Below are 23,931 nucleotides of genomic sequence, written 5' to 3' on the forward strand. Positions count from 1 at the left end.
TCCCTTCCGTTGACGGAGATCGCCGTCGAGTCTTCGCCAACGTATGAATGGTTCTACGTTATACAAGTGATCCATCCATCTTGAACCGCTTATCCGTAGTCGGGTCGCGGGGGCAACAAACGGGGGCAACACTTTCCTCTACAGAGCAACATTATAGTGACTTCCTCCTGTGGGATCCCGAGACGTTCCAAGGCCAGTGAATCGATGTGTTTCCTCCAACTGCGCCTTGGTCTGCCCCAGGGTCTGCACTCTGCTCCCAGTGGGACGTGTCTCGAGCCTAACCAGATGCCCGACCCACCTAATCCAGGCACCTTGGCTGGTAATCCAGTCTGGCAGTGTGCCGCGGGTTCGACTGCAGATCCAGACGGCCTTTACTGCATGTCACCCCCCCATCTCTCTCCAGGGTCTCCCCATTTCCTGTTAGCCCACTTTCAATCTACAAAAATAATAAAATAAAGGTGAAAGCCACAAAAAAACATAAAAAAAACAAATAAAGCTTTATTCAATGGCCCACAACCAAAGAACCGATGATCACGGTTAAAAAAATAATCCGGGTGAAAGAAAAGACGCTCGTTCGTCACAAGTTCACAGCGTTTTTTCTGTTGTTTTTTACATCCGGTTCACATCTCGGATGCCGGTGGGCCTTCACTGAAAAACACTGGCAGTGGCTAAGAACTCATTAATACATGGCAGTGAATGTGTTCACTCCATCTGGCAATTACAAATTGAAAATGTATAAGTGTTCATTTAACTGCTATAGTGTAAAAATGTTATACACACAAACTAAACTACACATAAAATCCTCAGCACTAATTTATCCCTTTGCAACTTGTACAAATGTAACCAAATGCTCTTAGAGTATAGTTAAATTAACATTAGCCCAACCTTTTGGATCAGGGCCCACTCCAAAGCACTGTAAAGTGATCACATGGGCGGGCTGTATGCATTACAGAGCGTGTTTATCTTAATGAACGATACATTTTGTGGCTTAGATCAATGGAACTAACTTTGTATGCACTGCAAGTTCATAGGCTACTGTATTCATCAGTATCATAAAGAAGCAATCAGAGTTTGTGGCTGCACCGGTACCATCTAAAATTAAATGAACACTGGCAGGTATCAATACACTTTCAGACCTGTTTGTGCCAGCATGGGTGATTAGATTTATTTCTTGATCGCCTCTTGTCTTCCTTGTTTAGACATGACATAATGGGCTGCTAACAGACTTGATAAGCCCAAAGCGTATTGATACCGGGTCTCAATAAATGTGTTATCGAGTTTTTAATGAGCTCGGGTTTTTGAGCTGTGGGTTGGCAAGCAATGCATGATGCAACACAAATGAAATGCATCACAGGTGACAATGGTAAGCACTGTAGGGGATCAGCAGCACCCTATAGAAGGTTCATTGGCAGCTTCCTGAGCTGTAGCACTATAGAGGCCTGTCCCCGAGGTTGGCTTCCTGAGCTGTAGCACTATTAGAGGCCTGTCCCCGAGGTTGGCTTCCTGAGGTTGGGTCAAATGGGTCAGTGACGGTGAGAACAGCAGACAGTAGCTGAGGAGAGTCCAATTCAACTGATCAATACGTCCCAAGTGTCACTTCATAAGCCTGTCCACAGAGTCCACTCTCCTGCGAGAATCACATTGATCGTTCGGCACTCAAAGAAATTAATTAAATTCATTCAGACCCCCACATGCTTGTGGGAGCGGTGAGCGTGTGCATGTGCTTGTGCGCGCTCACACATGCGCGAGCGCGTGCGTGCTCTCTTCCGAAGACAGGGTTTTGTTTTCATTTAATATTGCTCTTCATGTTAATTCGATTACGGTATATTGCCAATCATATTACTCTGTATCCCCTTCAAACAAATGGATGAAACTTTGAAAGACATCTCCTGTGCTGTACTGTCTGGTTTATCTTCTACACTTTGTTTCGCCAGACTTATAGCAGATCTACAAGCTCACAGTAGATTGGCTATTTAGACTTGATTGATTGATCGAATACTATATAAACAGTTTCCAGAAAAAAGCATAGGAAAGTACAGTTCAATACAACAGAATTTATAACCCACGAAAGCACTATGGCTTGTTTCCAATGGGGTCCTTCATATTCAATTCATTTGTAGTAGTTTGGACAACAAATATGGTGTGTTCCACACTTTGAACATGGTGTAAAGGTGTAATCACTGTATATTGTTTCTTCAGTAACAGGGCCCACGTGAAAAATAAATAATATTTATTTTTCACCTGGGCCCTGTTACTGAAGAAACAATATACAAAAACATATTTTAGTATATTATACTAAAATATGTTTTTAAGAATGTATTATTTTAAAAGAAGTTGTACTTTGTACTTTTTATATTTTTTAATGTACTTTGTACCGGAAAATGTACCGGAAAATAAATACTATTTAATCTCCCCAGCTCTTTAGTAGCCTAAACGGAAAATACATGTTCTGTTTGGGGATGAGGAGAGTTCAGAAAATGTCACATTTATTTCCATTTTCTAGCAGTCCTATCCTTGAGGGTATATACACACAGCAGCTGTAGAACATGGAAGTCAAATCTGCAGTAGAAAGCATCCCGTGAAGATATCTTCCGTTGGGGACGGCTAACATTGCAGCACTGCCATGGAGATATTAATGCCTCAAATTGTCTCACATAGCGTACAGTATCTATGGGGGTTGTGAGGGAATATGCTCCAATATGCTCCCCACTGGCTGTGCTACATGAGTATCTATGGGGGTTGTGAGGGAATATGGGCCCACTGGCTGTGCTTTCTGTAGAACAATAGAGACATCAGTGTTGCCAGGTTGTGAGGGAATCCATCCCAATCCATGCTGGCTGTGCTTTAATTCTGTAGAACAATAGAGAGGGTTGCCATGCAGAGACCCATTCTATTCCAGGCAGGGTCTTAACGAAAGAGCTTTCTTAGAATGTTCACATGGCGCGCCCATAATGGATCATTATGATCCATCATGTTCCCTCTGTTCTTCCAGGAATTTGTCATTGTGCACTTTCAGGTAATATTGCAACCTGATTCTCACACAATTCAAGCATGCATGGCTTGGCTGGGATTTTCCCAAATCCCAAGCCTAATTTTACTTTTATTATTCATAAATATATCATTTTCTGTTCAGCCATTTCCCAAGGGCATCTCCTTAGGCAACAGCTGAGAGAACATTGTGAGCCTGTGTTTTGTGCACAATAATGACTTGCGGTAAGGTAATCGCAATGGAGACTTAACCCCAAAGTAATTCTAATCCCATTTGAGAGTGAGAGTGTTAAGTATTTTACACTTTCAGAATGTATTAACACACCCACACTGTGTGAGACTGGCTGCTCTTAACAATAAGAAGAAAATGTTATTTGTATAGTGCTTTTTCACCATAATGTAAGGTAGGGAATAGGACTGATATCAGCCTAAATAATGATAGATGAAGACTGTTGACGTTAAAGGAGAATTCCATGCTAGAATGCTTTCTTATCTTTCTTTGTAGTTGTTACGTCCCCACCAAAGAGGTCCAGGTGTTTTTTTGTGTAAAAACTCCTTATTGGCTATTTTCCGTACCATAAGCCCTCAATGAATTGCATTGCATTGAATGGGAATTGAATGGGGCTATGGGGTGTTATGCTTGTTCGCTTATTTCCATCGAAAGAAGTAGTAAAGTGTGCCGCTTGGGATATTATTTACATTATGAAGAGAGGATATATACAAAGAAATTATAATTTTGAGCGATGGAAATAAGCGAATTAGCACAACACCCCATAGCCCCATTCAATTCCCATTCAATTCAATGCAATTCATTTAGGGCTTATGGTAGGGGAAACAGACAATAAGGAGCTTTTGCACAAAATAACACCTGGACCTCTTTGGTGGGGACGTAACAACTACGGTACAAAGAAAGGTAATAAAGCCTTTTATTATGGAATTCTACAGTGTAGTATCAATGCTAATGTGTTTCTGCATGCCATGCGCTTGAAATGTGTGTCGAGGGTGTGTAGCAGCGGGATGTCATCATCTGTTTGCATTCAGGACACGATCCACTGTTAACATCGGTGTTCATCTGAAAGGCCCTCATTTACATATGCAAATTGCTTCTGAATCTGACAATTATTTACCCCACTGTGAAAAGACAAACTGCCTTATCACATTAACAATAGGAACTTAAAAGTAGAGAGACGAACGTGGGCGCAGTGCAAATTATAGCAAACTCAAAACTACACACAAACTCACGCACGCACGCATGCACACACGCCCGCCCGCACGCATGCACGCACACACAGCATCTCACTCGATCTGTGGGCAGGGATGTGCAGTATACACTCCCCGCCTCCCCGGTCACAGCCTCCCAGAAACTTTTAATGCAGGAGAACCCACGCTTGTAATTTTGCACTCAAAACTAAATTGACTTGCAGTGGTGTTATAAGCTGTTTCTGTGTACGGTATGTTAACCAGTTTAGACCTGAGGCCGATTCTTTAAAAAAGAATCTTCTTCTAAATCCTAATATTTTTCTGAAAAACCTATGTTTCGATATGTCAGTGGTTCTCAATCTATTTCATGTCAAGGACCCCCAGAATTATCTGAATTTGGCCCCCTATCTGAAAATATGTTGTTCCAGGGACCTCCCCAAAAGCAAATATTCTAGTTAAAAACGTTCACTCTGAAAGTATATATTCAAAGATTTGCGCCACACTTTCACGATTTTTCAAAAATAGCTAAAGCATAACATAATGCTTAAAGCACCAAGAGGGGTTCCCGCCCAGAATGTGTTAACCAGTTTAGCGCTGTGTGATGTGAGAGCCGGCAGCAGGCGCTGTGTAATGCATTCACAGATGGACATTTGCCAACACACGCGCGCACACACACCTGCTGGAGAGAGCCAATTCTCCTGTGGCCAATTTTCCATCAGAGATTGGGACAAAATGACACACACGCTCTTAACAATCACCGCCTCTTTGAGCAATGGCACGTGCGAGAGCAAGAGATATAAAGGTCCATCTCTATTCATGTGTAAATAAATCCGTCCACCTGCAGAGACAGAAAAAAAAGGAAGGAAAAAAGCAATTAAGCCGCGAAACACACAGGTTTTGTCCCTGTTTATACGCATGAATGTATTTGCTGTATGTTGTTGGACCACCCTCGAAAACGAGATGATACATCTCAAGGGGATATCCTTTCCTCAATAAGGGTTCATACATACACATACACAAACATACAGTGGACGAGCTATATGAGGCGATTTATTCGAATGATCGACTATAATCGGGTTAAGAGAAAACTTGTCAAATCCTTAATCCTCTTCGTTCCCAGTGGAACATGAGGCTGTCGGCTTCCATCTGGTCCTGTCCTTGTGCAGCATGTTAAATGCCTCGACTCCATGTCAGGTTCAACATGCATGCCTCATCAGTTCTGAGCTCACATAGTTCTCAACATTGTTTCGTCTTCTGCAGGTGGGATCCATCTCTTCTCAAGGTTACATTAGGAATGCGGGCAGGGGTACATTGAGGGGTACATTCAGGGGCACATTCAGGGGCACATTCAGGGGTACATTGAGGGGTACATTCAGGGGCACATTCAGGGGTACATTCAGGGGTACATTGAGGGGTACATTGAGGGGTACATTCAGGGGCACATTCAGGGGCACATTCAGGGGTACATTCAGGGGTACATTCAGGGGCACATTCAGGGGTACATTCGGAGGACATGTCCGAGCCATCTGACCAGGGTGCAATGTTGTTTTTGTCGACTAAAACTAAGAGTGTTCGTCCACTATACCTTTTTCACTGACGGAAACTAAATGGAAACTAAATGAAAACTATAAGGATCCAGTATACGTCATTTTACACTTGGTTGCATGTTGAAAATAGCAGATCTACAAGCTCGCTGCGACGCGTTGTGAGCTTGTAGATCGGCTATTTTCAACAAGTGTAAAATCAGGCATTACGATGGCATCAAGGCCCGCCAAAATATACATTTTAGTCGACTAAATTAACTGCAGATTTAGTCGACTAAAACTACAGTATAGACACTAAAACATTCCAGGTGACTAAAATATGACAAAAACTAAATGATGTTTCATTCCAAAGACTATTGTCATGCACTAGGGGATGCATGGCAAAAACAGGGAGTCCACACAAGAGTATAACATTTTGTAAATATATTTATTGTATTAAAGTAAATAAAGCATAGCAAAATAATGAAGTGTGGGATGTGAGGATATCAGTTATCAGCAATGTGTGCAGTGTATTGATGTGTCATGTATGGAGAGTGGTGTATGTGTGTTGTATTAACTGGTGCAAAACATAACTTAACAAAGGGGTGGTTAGGCCCTTGAACCAGGTGGCAGTCCTGCTTGGAGGGAGGACAGAGAGAAGAGTGAGCTACAGCTAGCCCAGGAGAGCTCCCTATATAGTCCCCTAAGCCACACCCACCTCAGGTGAGCACAATTGGGCTGATGGCCTGCTCCACTCTGCCGTCACAGAGGCTTCCCTCTAGCTTACAGTGCTTAAACTAAAATAGAAATTTGCTGCCAAAAACAACACTGGGCTTGTGGTGGACATTTTAGTCAAAATTCCATTTTTGCCGCACGGACACACAAAATGAGCGGAATATGACCAGAAACACGAACAGAGCTTTACCTGAATGACAGTAACAGGTCGGCAACTTTGTTGCACTCTCAGAGATGAGTGCCGTGCTGGCAAATAAAACATTTGAGAACCACTAGTAGACAGACTTGTACTATACTCGCAAGTACATACAGTATGTCTTATTGTCTCATGCATAATAGACTTGGCTGCCACAAACACCCACAAGACCTCGGCGTTATAGCCCCTCAAATAAATAAAACAGCCAACCTAAAATACAAGTACTCAGTATACTCTACAGCCTTCCTAGAAATTTACTTACTTACTAAATTATTTGTCTTGGAAATGTACTCCATCAAAAAAATATAATATTCAAGTAAAGTACAGATCCTCAGAATCTGTACAGTACTCAAGTATACATTTACTCATAAATGCCTAAATGCCTAAATTGTACTCAGGTACTGTCCACCTCTGTCTGTGGAAATGATGTGTCTCTGATACCTTGGTACAGTGGATGGACGGACGGACGTGCGCGCACACACACACACACACACACACACACACACACACACACACACACACACACACACACACACTTACTATATAGAGATTGGTCGGTCTGGGGTTTCGTATTCACGTTAATGAGAAAGAACAGAGCGATGGCACAAACATCCCCAAACATTACATGAGCAGAATAATAATCCTCTCTCCATGCACAGATGTAGTAGTGCGTGTGTGTGTGTGTGTGTGTGTGTGTGTGTGTGTGTGTGTGTGTGTGTGAGTGCGTGCGTGCGTGAGTGCGTGCGTGCATGCGTGCGTGCGTGCGTGCGTGCGTGCGTGCGTGCGTGCGCTTACACTGTATCGTGTGTGACGAGTGAATGACAGCAGGGGTTAGAGAGAAAGCAGGGAATTCAATGTTTTGCCACAGACAAACAAAATAAGAGGACAATATCACCAGAAACACACCAGAGAGTCAGCCCTGAAGGACCATAACAGGTCTGTCACTCTCTGAGAGAAATGGGGTCCATTTGGTTCCATTTGTACACTCTCAGAGTTATGGTGTGTACGGTCCTTGCAATTAAAACGTTTGAGAACCACAATAGTATAAGAAGAACATTATAAATAATGGAAAATAAAAATGGTGTCCATTTGTTTATATGTACAGGGCCTCATGAGAAAGAGAGATTGGGGTGAGAAAGGAAGATAGAGAAACTGGGTTTACACCATATGGAGGCAGATTTGGCTGCCACAAGCACCCACAAGACACGGCACTATAGCCCCTCCAATAAAATGCTGTGCTGGCAAATAAAACATTTGAGAACCACTACAGACTCGTACTATACTCGCAAGTACTGTACATACAGTATGTCGTATTGTCTCATGCATAATAGACTTGGCTGCCACAAACACCCACAAGACCTCGGCGTTATAGCCCCTCAAATAAATAAAACAGCCAACCTAAAATACAAGTACTCAGTATACTCTACAGCCTTCCTAGAAATGTACTTATACTTAATAAATGATTTATCTTGGAAATGTACTCCATCAAAAATATATAATACTCAAGTAAATACAGATCTTCAGAATCTGTACAGTACTCAAGTATACATTTACTCAGGTACTGTCCACCTCTGTCTGTGGGAAATATGTGTCTCTGATGCCTTGGTACAGTGGATGGACGGACGTGTGCGCACACACACACACACACACGGTGGACTATAGAGATTGGTCGGCCTGGGGTTTCGTCGGCTGTTTTGTGTGTGTGACATGTCCTATTTATTTGGAGGTTAGACCCTTAAACCTGTAATCTACAAGGCCGGCCCCCCAATAAATCTATTGGTTAGTATGCCCTCCTGGGACGCAGCATTTTTGCCTGTATGTGTTGCATTATCCAATGTTTATATGCTGCCTCACTCAGTAGAGCCTATAGGTATATCATTCATGTTTGCAATAGCTTTCTCCATTTATCTATTTGTAGCTGTATTTATTCTCTTGTTCTTCAAGAAGTTTCCCTTTATCTGTGAAAACATAAACACCACCTGTACTCAACTCACCTATATGGGCTGTCTGTCTCCACGGTAACGGATTGACCTTTTTCTGAGATTTATACTAGTGGCTCGTCTGGCTGTGTGCCAGTCCATCTTCCTCTCTTTATGCCTGATGGAAGGTCCGAGCGACGGAAACGTTGCATCAATAAAAGTTTTGCAAGTGAAGACAGTGTCGCCCCTTTTTACCTAACATTATTCAGGAAATCCCTGAGTGGCTGACACTAATCAACTGTTGTTGTGACTGACAAGTGTTCAGACATTCACATCATTGAAAAACTACCGGTACTTCTCTTCCATTGTTACAATGGAAGTCAACACTAGTGTCGCCACTCTCTTACTATACTATATTACTCTGGCTTGAGCCAGCTACATGATAAGGTAACAACTTTGTAGCTCCCTTGACTGGTTGCCAGCGTAGAAATTATATTGAAGGCAAAATGCAGCGATAAAGATCCAAATGAGTCAGTCGGGAAATGTCTTCATACTGTATTGCAGATGACAGCTGTCAGTGGGCATGTGCAGGGACCGCTGTGATATTAACCCATTCAGGACGGGAACCCCTTTTGGTGTTTAAGCATTATGTTATACTTTAGCTATTGAAAAATAGCAGATCTACAAGCGCTATGAGCTTGTAGATCTGCTATTTTGAAAAATCAGAAAAATGTGACGCAAATCTTATAATATATATTCTTTTAGAGCAAATCTTTGCTTCTGGGGGGGTCGCTGGAAAAACATATTTTCAGATGGGGATCCGCAGCCAAATACAGATAATTCTGGGCGTCCTTGACATGAAAAAGAATGAGTACCACTGACATACGTAGAAACATAGGTTTTTCAGAATTCTTTTTTAGAATTGGCCTCAGTCCTAAATAGGTTAAGATATAGAGCCGAGCCAGAAGGCAAAAGCTCTCGATCTCCCAGACAATCTTCGTTCAGCACTCTCGACCACACATGGTCATGAAATGTCTGTGGGTCATGACCAAAAGAACGTGATTGCGGACACGAAGTGTCCAAAAATGGGTTTTCTCATGCAGGAGGTGGTGGCTGGCATTCTTCCTTTAGGGATCAGGTGAGAAGCTCAGTCATCCGCGAGGGACACAGAGCATCGCCGCTGATCCTTCATGTGGAAAGGAGCCAGTTGAGCATCTATAAGGATATGTCTCCTGCAGGTCGCCTCCCCAGGGAGGACTTCCAAGCAGTGGCGTGCACAGATAGACACTAGGGGGTGCTAAAGCACCCCCTGCCCTTTTGGCAATATGCTCAAAAAAAAGAAAAATACGTTTTATTGTTTTCTTACTTTTTAGTGTGTGGACCATGGTGACATTGATCAAAACTTGATAAAAAACGCCTCTACTATATTATTTAGGCCCCCACAATCTAAAGCTATGTTTCTATGTCAGTGGTTCTTCGATAAAAAAATTAATTGCTATTTTTCAATAGCTAAAGCACCAAAATGGGTTCCCGCCCCAAAATGCGCAGCACAAGGTGCCCTTTTTTTCACTTGAGCACCTGCCCCTCTAAATGTCTGTGCACGCCACTGCTTCCAAGCACATACAGTACAGCTATGGGGGAGGCCACGGGGCAGACCAAATGTGACCACATTTGACAGAGAGCCTGCCATCACGGTTGCGTGATGAAGGGGGATCATTTAGCAACTGCCATTATAGAATATGTATCAAAATGATGGTGCAAAGTACACTACAATTTACAATTTAGGCATTTAGCAGTAAGCAAGAACAACAACAAAAAACATGGTAATACATCATATACATAAAAAGGTCATCATGAATCATATGTACATAAGCTAGGAACCAGTTGAGTATTTATATAATGAAACTATATACTATATAGTGCTATGTCTACATGAAATGCTATCTATTCTAAGTTACATAAGTTGAGCCTTTGCATGCGCCTGTAAGGTCGTCGGGGCTAGGACACACACACACACACACACACACACACACACACACAAACACACACACACACACACACACACATACACACACACAATTTATAGTGCAAACACGATAACGTACGTATTAATGATTCTGAGTAATAACATGCATGTACTTTGTATGCAGGCCTTGTAACACAAATAAATGCATGAAGTAATAGTCAACAGTTATTTCTACGGCTTAGCATCCACATACATGGCCCCGCTAGGCCAGACTGCTGCGTAATGCATGTGATTAGACGGTGTGACAGTGAGCGAGATCCATTGTCTCTCCTCTCTGCGTGAGGAAACCTTTAAGTTGGCTGGCTGGGCTACGGTTTAACTGACAGTAATTGGATATAAATGGCTCCCAGGTTGCCACTCCCATGCGTGCGTGCGTGCGTGCGTGCGTGCGTGCGTGCGTGTGTGTGTGTGTGTGTGTGTGTGTGTGTGTGCGCACACACACACCCACGTGCGTGGCAATTATCAGGATACAGCATGTGTGCAAACTGTTGAGCAATTGGAAGAAAAAGTTTTGCAGAGTTTGTGTGTGTGTGTGTGTGTGTGCACGCGTGCGTGTGTGTGTGTGTGTGTGTTCTGTATTGTCTACATTTAATTCCGCACTGTTGTAATTGAATTAGCTGTGCCTCGCTCACTTCACTTACAGCTGCCTATGAATATAAATTTTCTTCTCGGAGACAGCCAGCAGCAGCATCAGCCAGACACACAAAGAGACATACAAAGACTGACAGAACAGACAGACAGACAGAACAACAGACAGACAGAACAACAGACAGACAGAACAACAGACAGACAGAACAACAGACAGACAGAACGACAGACAGACAGAACGACAGACCGACAGACCGACAGACACATTTAGTCTTGTCCAACACACAAGCCCCAGAGGTCTTGCCCATTCTGACCTATAGCTCTCTCCAATCCAATCAACTCCACTCCTTTGTATTATGTTGTCAGTCCACTCAAGTCCAGCCAAACTACAGTACTATAGCCTATACGTGTTCCCAGTTCAGTCCAATCCAGTCCTGTCTGGCCCAGCCTGAACTGTCATGTTAAGCCCAGCTGAGTGGACTGCACTGCCCAGGGTGTTGCACTGCACTGCAGTGCGTGCGTGCGTGCGTGCGTGCGTGCGTGCGTGCGTGTGTACATACGTATGTGCTGTGCTGTGAGAACGATCGATCCATGGCACATGTGGTTATACTGCTGAGGAATGGTAGCCTAGCCAAAGGGATCATTAAATCCTCACACGTGCCATGCTTTTCAAGAAGATGCTCGGTGACACCGGCAGCCGTAGCCAAGGCAGCGTTTTCACAGCTCTACCTGCAACCACAGTGACAACACAGTGACAGCACAAAGGCAAAGTCTGTGTTAGCGATAAGCGGGCGCTGCCATGCCTGTCCAAGCCTTTAAAAGGCTCAGAGGCACACCACAGCAGCTGTTTCATTTACTTTCCAGACTGCCGGTGGAGTTTAGAACAAAGCAAGCATGATGTGCACAAACCTCCAACATCAGTCATACCCTGACACTCACATTCTGATTCTGCAAGGTGGTAGAATCCCAAATGAAAAATAAAATGCTTGCGGAGGAGAGAGAGAGAGCAAGAGAGAGAGAGAGAGAGAGAGAGCAAGAGAGAGAGAGAGAGAGAGTAACTTCGCACCTCAGAGGAAAGCCTGGTCTGTGTTGCAAATTGGCCCGTGTGATCCGATGTAGACATGGTCTAGAGACGAGTCTAGAGTCGACCATGCCATCTTATTCCGGTATAAGGTGGTTCGCTTTGTTTTGCGGTTGTTTTGTTCCCCCCTGTTTGTTTTTTAGTCTCGCCATGTCGCTAGAAGTTGGGAATGAAATATGGATAATACAAAATGAACTATTCCAATTAGTACTTGACGGATTCATACGCCACATCAAGGCTTTTATTGGGTATAGGCCCTGAAATTATGATACCCTTGATCACGCGGGGAATCGTTTTCGGGTAATTCTGGTTCCAGTTTGAGTTCCGGCCTGATGACTTCAAACCAGTAGTCTACAACAACATGGAGTTATCATCCGCTACCAAACTGGATCAGAAACCAGACAATGTTATGCGTCCCAGGCTAGAGAGAGAGAGAGAGCGAGAGAGAAAGAGAGAGAGAGGAGGGGGAGGTCGCTCGCGGTTGCAATACAGATTTAAATGCATAGAGAGAATGAAAGTGGAGTGGACAAGAGGCAATGATAGAGAATATTTTCAGTTGTAGGATCAGTATCTTTTTATGAGTTAAGTCTGTTGAGGAATAGGAAGCTGTTGGTGTGTCTGGTCATATAGTAGTGTGCAGACGGGAGAGCATCAGAGAGTTACTGGTCAGGATGAGAACTGATCCCTTCCATCCTGGCCCTGGAAGTGTCCAGGGCAGCAGGGACGTGCACAGAGTGTCAGAGAGGCAGGGGCTGCAATCCCGTAAGAGGGCACTTTTGTACAAAAATAGCGAAAATAGCAGATCTACAAGCTCACAACGCGTCGCGCTGCGACACGTTGAGAGCTTGTAGATCAGCTATTTTCGGGGCGCAACCCAGCGCTCTTTAGCCATAGTGGAGATGCGGTGTAATGACATGGATTTCTAAACAAATTTGTTCAGCGCAAAATACGGTGTTCACATTCAGGAGACTTCGGGGAAAAATTAATTTGCATTTCTTTCACCATATAGTAAATGCTCTATGCATGGTCTGGAAAGGGCAGTTGTTTTACAGACGGGTAAAAGGGCAGGGGCTGAAGCCCCCTTTGATGTCTCTGTGTGCACGTCCCTGTGGGGGGGGGGGGGGGGGGGGATGATGATGCATTGTGTGAGTTTCCCGCTCGGTGTGGTTGTGCTGAAGCACACCATGATGGAGGTGAGGACAGACTGTAATACAGTATGTCTCTATAACTGGACCATCATCATCATAGCCTGTGGCGGGTTGAATTTCTCTGCAGGAAAGTTACATCCTCTATTGCGGTGAATCCCACACAGTGTGCCAAAGCAGGGAAAGCACACTCTGTCTGTCTGTCCGGCCGTGTTCCTATTGGGACTTTGTGTTAATTTCAGCGCGACACCTTGTGATCTGGATCTGCAATTTTCAGAGCGCAATTAACACAGTTCTAGTTTAGTCTAGTTTCTATTTGGTGACGAAATTGTCTGAATATTTAGTGTATAGTTTTAGTCATCATACTGTATAGCTTTATTTCAATTTTGTCAGCGAAAAAAAAAAAAGCACATTTCTCGTCATAGTTTTAGTCTGTGAAATCAACACTATGGCGCTACCAATGGACACAGCTGGTCATGTGCTGCAGTGTAGGAGGATATAGTGGTGGATTCCTGTCACACCCACCACCACCACCCAGCCTCCCCGTGTCTCACTAGGGACTATAGGGACGACGGCTTTCAGTGAAAGAGGAAAGGTGCTGGAGCAATTTGTGTTATTCTAAAACAGTTTGAATAAACATGATTATTATGACATAATGGTATTAGTGTTATTTCTTCATTCAGAGCATGCCAACACATTACACAGCAGAAGAGGGGGGTTGATGGAGCAATCGGTGTAAATGTTTATTTCAATGATGACATGGTGTTGTAGACATTACGTTTACGTGTAGTTTCGCTTCGACGGCAAGCAGGTATCGAGCACTGATCGAGGCTAGACCTGACGTCGAAATTAAAAAAAAAAAGTCATCTGAAAGAATATATATTCAAAGATTTGTGCCGCACACGTACGCTATGAGCTTGTAGATCTGCTATTTCTCAATAGCTAAAGTATAACATAATGCTTAGTTAAAACACCAAAAGGGGTTCCCGCCCAGAATGGGTTGAGTCCCTATTATTAGCCTCAGTGATCCCACACCATTATAAACAATGGATTCCATTTAGCCCTCATGACCAGCTCTCAGTAACCTGCACTCTCCCCCCCATACCCCATGCCTGTCCCTTTGACCACGATTCCAGCCTCATCCCCCACGCACTCTCTTGTTTTCCCTGCAGTTTGTTTTGAGTGTCTCTGTTAAGGTCCAGAGCTTGTTATAAGATATAAGACATGACAACACGCATCAACACTATAGTTTTGGAGAAGCAGTATAGCCTAAGCTGGAACTCTGCTTAGCCCTGAACATAAAGAGCATCAGCATCCATCTTCTTTTTAAGACAACAATACATGGTCAAAGCATTGGCTTTTTAGAAAATGTTGCAGAATAGTATGTTCACTTCTATTAATAATGTGATTCTGTGTAGCTCTTGATTGTACTGCATTGCATCATTTTCATGTATGTATTTTGTTGCAATGTTGTTTGTCTCAGACAAAAAGGACCACAATGGAAATAAGTCAAAATACTTTGTGTTTGTATCCTTGGCGCTTCCTCGATGAACATGATGTAACTTGTTTTTTTTTCCTGTATGACATCTAATTAAATCAAATCCTTCTTATCAAGATCACATTTACAATTTTATTGCAGAAATGGGATCTCCGTGTGAGTTTGAGTTCCTGTGTGGGTTGAATTCACTCAACTGTGTACAAAATCCAAAATAAGTTGTGCCATCTGCCATGACAACGAATATGAAGAGAAAAGTAAAGAACTCAGGAGAATTCTCAGGTCTGCTTGGCTGGCTGGCTTTGATTAGGACGACACAAGCAGTTTCATGCTTTACATGCTGCATGGTCTGTCGAGAAGCAAGAGAAAGAGCAAGCTATTGAAATCAGTGAAATGTGAAACCTATTGAAGTAGTTATGGGACATGTGTCAGCCTGCACCTGGAGACGCTTTTTTTGTTGCATTTAATTCGTCACCCACCCATGCCTCCATATAGTCATGGTAAATGGTAAATGGTGCATTTATATAGCACCTTTAGATTGTGGATTACATTCACCCACCGATGGCGACGGAAACCATGCAAAGCACCAGCCTTGCATGCACATCAGGAGCAATTTGGGGTTCTTGCTCAAGGACACTTTGACACTAACTCCCGGGTTTGAACTAGCAACCTTGCGGTTACCATCCGGCCACTCTACCCCTGCACCACCACCGCCCCCGTCATGCCTCATGACATCGTGTCTCCATATATGGTCACGCCTCGTGACATCACGTGTCATCATGAAGACCCATAGATCTCCATATGCCTCGTGACACGTCACGCCACCATATATGGCCATCTCCATATATGAAGATCATGACACTGAGCTCAGCTAACCCTGGATAACCATACATGGAGATGACCTGATCATCACCCAGATCTGCATATATGGAGCCGGCCAGCAACTCTACATCTGACCTCAAACCCTTAGATCTCCATATATGGAGCTGACCTGTTCTGACATTCCATATGTTGATTCTCCCCCACCCGTCCTTCCTGTTCTGACATTCCATATGCTGATCTGACCTCATCAAACCCTGTACACTCAAGACACACTCCGTATATAGCCAGTACAGAATTCTGTTGATCTGACCCCCTATGCGCTCGCCCAGGCGGATGCATGCACGCAACCTCCAGGTCTCTTCTCGCCCTCAGGGCATCTTACTGGTAACTAGAAAAAGTGCCCTTCTGGGCACAGGTCTCCACCAGGATAGGAATGTAGGACATTGCAGCTTGCATGCCTTCATCTGGTGGTTGGATAAAAGGGCAACAAAAGTAAATTATCCACAGATCCGTGCAGTTAGAGGTAAAAACACTTTTCGGCCAGTTATAGCGCCACCTTGAGGCTGAGTTGAAATTGTTCATGTGGCATTTCGTCCTCGGCCTAGTGGGAATGTGCGTGCACAATTTCACGGAAATCACGCGATGTGTTCATGATTTGCAGCATTTTGTTTGAAACTGAGCACTCCTGTGAACTTTGGAAGCCAATCTTAACCAATCAGGATGGAGTCTGAGAAATCTGAAAGACCGGTTTCATTGAATGGCTCTAGAGAGACTGTGTACCAATTTGCGCGATGTTTGGACAAAATCTGTAGGTGTACTGTGCAAAAACTTGTTTTGCACAAAGTGGCCTCCTGGTGGCGCTATAACAGGCCGTTCTGGAAAGTTTGGGGCAGAGGTTCATCGTTGGCATCCAGGGAGTGTGTGTGCAAAATTTGTCATCGACCGGGTTAACGGTGGCCGAGATTAACAGGCAATGTAAATGTTCCACATACAATAGATAATAAAAAAGACATGTGATAAACATGAAAAAACAAAAAACTGTTAAACAAGTGTGAACAGACAAACAAAACAGACAACAGGACAGACACTCTTGCTCTCAAACTTTCCCAACATGTTGTAAATTAAGTAAATTACAGACATTATTTTTTTAAATGAGAAAAAATAAAATAAAGAAAAAACACTTTTTTCCCCCCCAATTTTCTATTGTGCTATCTATTGTGTAGGAGGGGTTAGCGTGTTGACACTAACTTACTGTATGAAGCCAAATCAGTTGTAACTTGTAAACAAACATTTATCATTTTGGAAAAATCTTGAAAGTGTGACTACTGAATTATTCATTTAAAAGGCAGTTGTAGAATCGGCCTCATGTTTTCTTCATTGGTTAATGGAGCCTGCCTGCTTGCTCAGGGGAGAAATGTAATCTTGAAATTTGTGTCAGATCCTGTGCATGACCTCTGAATATCAGAGCAGGGAGTCAAAATACAACCACCCAAATTGTATACGTTAGATTATGTATTAACATAGTACTGAGTCTATACCATACAAATGTAAAACAAATTACATTATATTTGTTAACCATTTGCTGTGGTGTCTCTGTCTCTTTCTTTCTTCCACCCTTTGTCCCTTCCTCCATGGTATTTTCCAGTTGTTTTTGTGCTTTTTTCTGCATCATCAGCAGAGTCAATGTCAGAATTAGACTGTGAGTCAGTTAGTCCTCCCATGCAGTAAAAAGTGATAAGCCTGTAGCAGCCGTGCTAAGTTGCTAACTGAACTCACTGAGGTGTTGGGGTGACTGACTTACCTCAAACCCTATAACCTAACCATAACCGCAAGCACGGAGCAGCGCATGTTCGCCAACCTTAACGCATGTTCGCCAACCTTAAAGTTTACTACTTATTTCGATGGAAATAAGCAGATTAGCACAACACCCCATAGCCCCATTCAATTCCAAATTCAATTCAATGCAATTCATTGAGCGTAACAACTACAAAGAAATGTAAGAAAGCCTTCTAGCATGGAATTCTCCTTTAACGCATGTTCGCCAACCTTAATCCAATGGTTTTCCGCATGTCGGTCTATGTTAAGCGTGCGCCCCCCAGAGAGGGAAGGGAGAGATAATAGGTTAAGATGGAGCCAGACAACCTTGAAAGGGGGGAATTACAATGTACAGTAGTCCCATAATAATTGGATCCAACCCACCCACAGCCTGTCTTATACTTCCTTGGCTTGCTGATTGGTTAACCTTGCCTGGCTCCACAGTGCACATACTGCACAGACATCAAAAGAGGTTAGGTAAGGACCTAAGTTTTGACGGTTATGTATTCTCCAACTCTCTCTCTCTCAACAATAGAAGACATGAATCAAGTACAGTTGAAGATCATTTAACCCTGCAGTGGCTTTCAGGTCAAGGCCCAAAAGCCTTGGGAGAGATTACACGCTTGCCTGGGGCCCAAACTAGTGAAAATAGCAGATCTACAAGCACACAACGCTCACACACAACGCTCACACAAAGCACACATTCATGGCATTTAATTATTTTATTTGTTGCTTTGTTTATTTAAAAAATCATACATGTATTTAAAACAATAATAATCTTATAGCCTATATATTTTTTATGTAGGAAAAGGAAATAGGATTTTTACTCGAGTCGTGAACCATACAAAAATGGTATTTGACCCAAAATTGGGTCCCAACCCACTGTTTTGGAAACAGTGATTTAAACCAACCTTCCAAAATGGAAAATTCTGTAGTCTATTATTACCTTTAGAGAATTCTATAATATTTAAATGTTAATTCAGAGATTTGACAGTCTACTGAATTCATATCTTTTGGGGGCGCTATAGCCCCTCCAATAGCTTTTCGTCCCGTCACGTCTCACATTTGCCATTGACAATGAAAGGAAAATTACGTAATATGTGCCTGAAATATGACATAAATTTGAGCACAAACATTAAATGCCATTGACAATGAAAGGAAAATCTACGTCATAGACGAGCAAATTGGCTAACCAATCACATGAATTCAGTTGTCATCTTACTTTTTTTTTAAAAACATTGTATCATCATGGTTAAAAGATAATAATATAAGTTGACAAATTCATTCATGAAGAAGTATATACATTTTTATTGGATGATGTACGACGACAAGAACGCCCCTCACTTCACACGGGTGTGATTTTAAATGTTCTCATCCCTGCAGCCAATCAGTGGCTGCATTTTCTAATTGTCACATTTGTCACAATGGAACCCGCTGGGACCCACCATGCAACACCTGAGTGTGTGTTAATCAGTGACTGCTGGGACCCACCATGCAACACCTGAGTGTGTGTTAATCAGTGACTGCTGGGACCCACCATGCAACACCTTAGTGTGTGTTAATCAGAGACTGCAGGGACCCAGTACCATGAAACACCTGAGTGTGTGTTAATCAGAGACTGCAGGGACCCAGTACCATGAAACACCTGAGTGTGTGTTAATCAGTGACTGCAGGGACCCACCATGCAACACCTTAGTGTGTGTTAATCAGAGACTGCAGGGACCCAGTACCATGAAACACCTGAGTGTGTGTTAATCAGAGACTGCAGGGACCCAGTACCATGAAACACCTGAGTGTGTGTTAATCAGAGACTGCAGGGACCCAGTACCATGCAACACCTTAGTGTGTGTTAATCAGAGACTGCAGGGACCCAGTACCATGAAACACCTGAGTGTGTGTTAATCAGAGACTGCAGGGACCCAGTACCATGAAACACCTGAGTGTGTGTTAATCAGAGACTGCAGGGACCCACCATGCAACACCTTAGTGTGTGTTAATCAGAGACTGCAGGGACCCAGTACCATGAAACACCTGAGTGTGTGTTAATCAGAGACTGCAGGGACCCAGTACCATGAAACACCTGAGTGTGTGTTAATCAGAGACTGCAGGGACCCAGTACCATGAAACACCTGAGTGTGTGTTAATCAGTGACTGCAGGGACCCACCATGCAACACCTTAGTGTGTGTTAATCAGAGACTGCAGGGACCCAGTACCATGAAACACCTGAGTGTGTGTTAATCAGAGACTGCAGGGACCCAGTACCATGAAACACCTGAGTGTGTGTTAATCAGAGACTGCAGGGACCCAGTACCATGAAACACCTGAGTGTGTGTTAATCAGAGACTGCAGGGACCCAGTACCATGCAACACCTTAGTGTGTGTTAATCAGTGACTGCAGGGACCCACCATGCAACACCTTAGTGTGTGTTAATCAGAGACTGCAGGGACCCAGTACCATGCAACACCTTAGTGTGTGTTAATCAGTGACTGCAGGGACCCACCATGCAACACCTTAGTGTGTGTTAATCAGAGACTGCAGGGACCCACCATGCAACACCTTAGTGTGTGTTAATCAGAGACTGCAGGGACCCAGTACCATGAAACACCTGAGTGTGTGTTAATCAGTGACTGCAGGGACCCACCATGCAACACCTTAGTGTGTGTTAATCAGTGACTGCTGGGACACACCATGCAACACCTTAGTGTGTGTTAATCAGAGACTGCAGGGACCCAGTACCATGAAACACCTTAGTGTGTGTTAATCAGAGACTGCAGGGACCCAGTACCATGCAACACCTTAGTGTGTGTTAATCAGAGACTGCAGGGACCCACCATGCAACACCTTAGTGTGTGTTAATCAGAGACTGCAGGGACCCAGTACCATGAAACACCTGAGTGTGTGTTAATCAGTGACTGCAGGGACCCACCATGCAACACCTTAGTGTGTGTTAATCAGTGACTGCTGGGACACACCATGCAACACCTTAGTGTGTGTTAATCAGAGACTGCAGGGACCCAGTACCATGAAACACCTTAGTGTGTGTTAATCAGAGACTGCAGGGACCCAGTACCATGCAACACCTTAGTGTGTGTTAATCAGAGACTGCAGGGACCCAGTACCATGCAACACCTTAGTGTGTGTTAATCAGAGACTGCAGGGACCCAGTACCATGAAACACCTGAGTGTGTTTATTTCACAGTGGTTTATGCAGTCTGGCTATATATACTGATAATGCTGAAATAACAACAACTGCAGCGATACAAATCTCTGGGAATGTAATTAGATTAGTCTTTATACAGTCACATTTGTTAACTCGTTAAAACCGGGAAAGCCAAATGTGCCATTTTTATTTTAACCACTTTAACCATTATGGTGTACATGTCATCTAGATCTGCTGTGTCTTTATTTATTATTATTGTGAATGAAATTGTGTGCAACATTTTGAACTCAAATCTTTGCTTCTGAGGGTTCCTGGAACAAAATATTTTGAGATGGAGGCACACGTACAGACAATTATGTCCTTGACATATAAAGGTTTCGAGCACCACTGATATACTGTAACTGTTCTTTCATAAAACTGTTTTATAACTGATTTAGAAGACATTTTTAGCAGATCTAAGTGGGTTAAGGTGAAATCTGGCAGCGTCCCTGCGGTGCTACTTGTAGGGTACGTACAGCAGGCTACAGTAAAATCCATAATGTTAATTTAACTCAAGAGTTAACTTGTGTAATGCTGCAGCTAAATCAATACTGTATATTTTGATCAACGTTTGCCTGTTATCTCTCCTATAGTACCAAAATCAATACAGCATGGAATTGTGGACAAAATCTTATCCGATGACTACAAAATATTCTTTCGTTTTGGGTCTGAGAGGCTAAATGTCTTCAAATGGTGTTCCGTGGCTCAAATGCAGAATAAATAATGGGCCTCGACATGAAAAGGGTTGAAAACCATTGCTTTAGAAGCTAGAGGGTTTGCTGTTGTGCAACAGGAGTGAAATATTATATCTTACACAATAATATAGTGTATTCTTCTTTGAGACACATGCACATAATCATACAGACACCACTGGAATTTCATTAGGTACACATTGTTACATTTTATGTGTTTTTATTTGTAATTTTTTTGGCATAGTGCACCATCATTATAGCACTGTAGTTCAGGTGATTGCAATATCCACCGATGCAGTGAAAGATGAAAACGGGCCGGGGCCTCCAAGCATTCAATTATTTCCGCGGTTCTGCAATTAAGGGACGATTTGCTCATAATAGGACATGACGTATGCACTGTATGTGTAGTCATGGTAATGCAGGTCTTGCAGCATGCTACAGTGAAATATAGTAGACGTGAAATTAAGGTAAAATGGTAAATGGTGCATTTATATAGCGCCTTTATACTGTGCATTACATTCACATCATACACAGATGGTGGACGGAAACCATGCAGGGCACCAGCCAGCACATCAGGAGCAATTAGGGGTTCAGTGTCTTGTTCAAGGACACTTCGACACTAACTCTGGGGGAGCCCGGGTTCGAACTGGCAACCTTGCGGTTACCATCCAGCCACTCTACCCCTGAGCCACTGCCGCCCCAGTAATATGCTCTAGCAAATGATTGTTCATTATAAGAATGAACTGAAGGTGAGCTTGTTTGTTTGTGTAATTGCAGGTCTAAAAAGAAGACTGTAGCGCTCCAGAGTCACACTGCAAGACCACATGGGCAACAACACATTGCTCTGTCCCTGTGACCTGCCTGAGCCTTATATTATCAGCACATCCTCAATGGCCTCAAGGTGATTGATTGATTGATTGATTGATTGATTGATTGATTGAAATATTTATTAACAGTTTGTAGAATTACAGTACACTTCAAGCACAAACTCAATACAAAGACTGTTATATATATCGGTGTTACGGACCACGGTCCTTTTGATTATTTGTTTAAGTATAATTATTATTTATGGTGACTATTAAATTAGGATAATAATTATAAGTTTGGTATTTGTTATGTTTTATGGCATGTGACAAGTTGTCTTTCTTTTACTACAGTACTCAAGTGAATTGACAGACATGGCTCTGAGTGACAGGTCCCTGATTGGACCTGCCCCCTCTGTCCCTTATTGGTTCTCCCTGACAACACCAGTTTCCTGTTGGCTGGGCACTCTTCCTGTCTCTGTATAAAGTGTCAGTTGAATTCTTGCTCTGGAGGGGACGACAGCATTCAGCAGCAGAGACTCGATCCCTCTAGTCCACTCTTGTGCCTGCCTTATAATTTTGTTTGTTTTGTTTCTGGTTCGTTATGCCGTAAGTTATGATTTGCTTTGTTTAGCCCAGTTTTGTTTGAAGTAATCTTTAAGTTGCCTGTGAGTCTGTAAACTATGATTTATCCTTGTTACTAAGAAGCCCGGTTCCTACTTTCTCCATGTAGGGGTGCCAGGTCTTTTCTTTTGTTAACTTATTGTAATGTTGGTTAGTTAGGGTAGTTAGGGATTTAGAATTGTAATTTTGTTTAACATTCTGCTAGGGCCTTTAGGTAGGGGTAAACTTTTGATTTCTAGTTAGATTCGTTTTGTTAGAATAGCACCTGCACTCGGAAGCAAAAATGGGAGAATTGTGAACCAGAGTTGTACAAATTGTCTCTGCTTTTGAACAAAAAGAACGACCACCAATAAATTGAAGTTCTTTTTCACCCTGTCTCCTCTCAAATTGTGTCATGTCCCTTCACCCTAGACGAAGGTCCATAACAATAGGTTATACAGAAGAACAAATAAATGGATATTTGCAGTCGTATGCTGTAATAGAGTTGCTGGAACTGTGACATTTAGAATAATAAAAAGCAGTTTCTCTGTATACCGCTTTCACTAAAGAACCATTTCCCTTCGGAGCCACTACTTCTGCAAACTTGTACTTCTGCAAATGCAAAACATTTAGAATAATTAAAAGCATTTTCTCTGTATACCGCTTTCACTAAAGAACCATTTCCCTTCGGAGCCACTACTTCTGCAAACTTGTACTTCTGCAAATGCAGTGAGTTACTGAAGTTTGCTGAAGTGGAAGGACACGATCAAGAAAGACAAATGAAGCACTTTAAAATCAGCAAATCTTTACACAGATTAACTCCATTAACCACATGAACACTAGCCGCTCTAATTTGATAGGCAAAACCTTCAGCAAAACTAGGCGAGTATTAACCAAAAATATGTGAACATTATGCAAAAATTGCAGATTTACAAGCCCACAATTCATCATAATGCGAAGTGTTGTAAGCTTGTATGAGCTACAGTTGTTTTACTGTTTCACTGTTGTTTCACTGCCATACAAATTAATGAAGTAGGGCCTTAAGGGCCTTTCAAACGTGAAGCGATATAACGCGCCTATAGTTCATTTTCAATGAGGC

Source organism: Protomyctophum parallelum, assembly GCF_964188405.1.
Source record: "Protomyctophum parallelum genome assembly, chromosome: 5".
Taxonomy (NCBI): domain Eukaryota; kingdom Metazoa; phylum Chordata; class Actinopteri; order Myctophiformes; family Myctophidae; genus Protomyctophum; species Protomyctophum parallelum.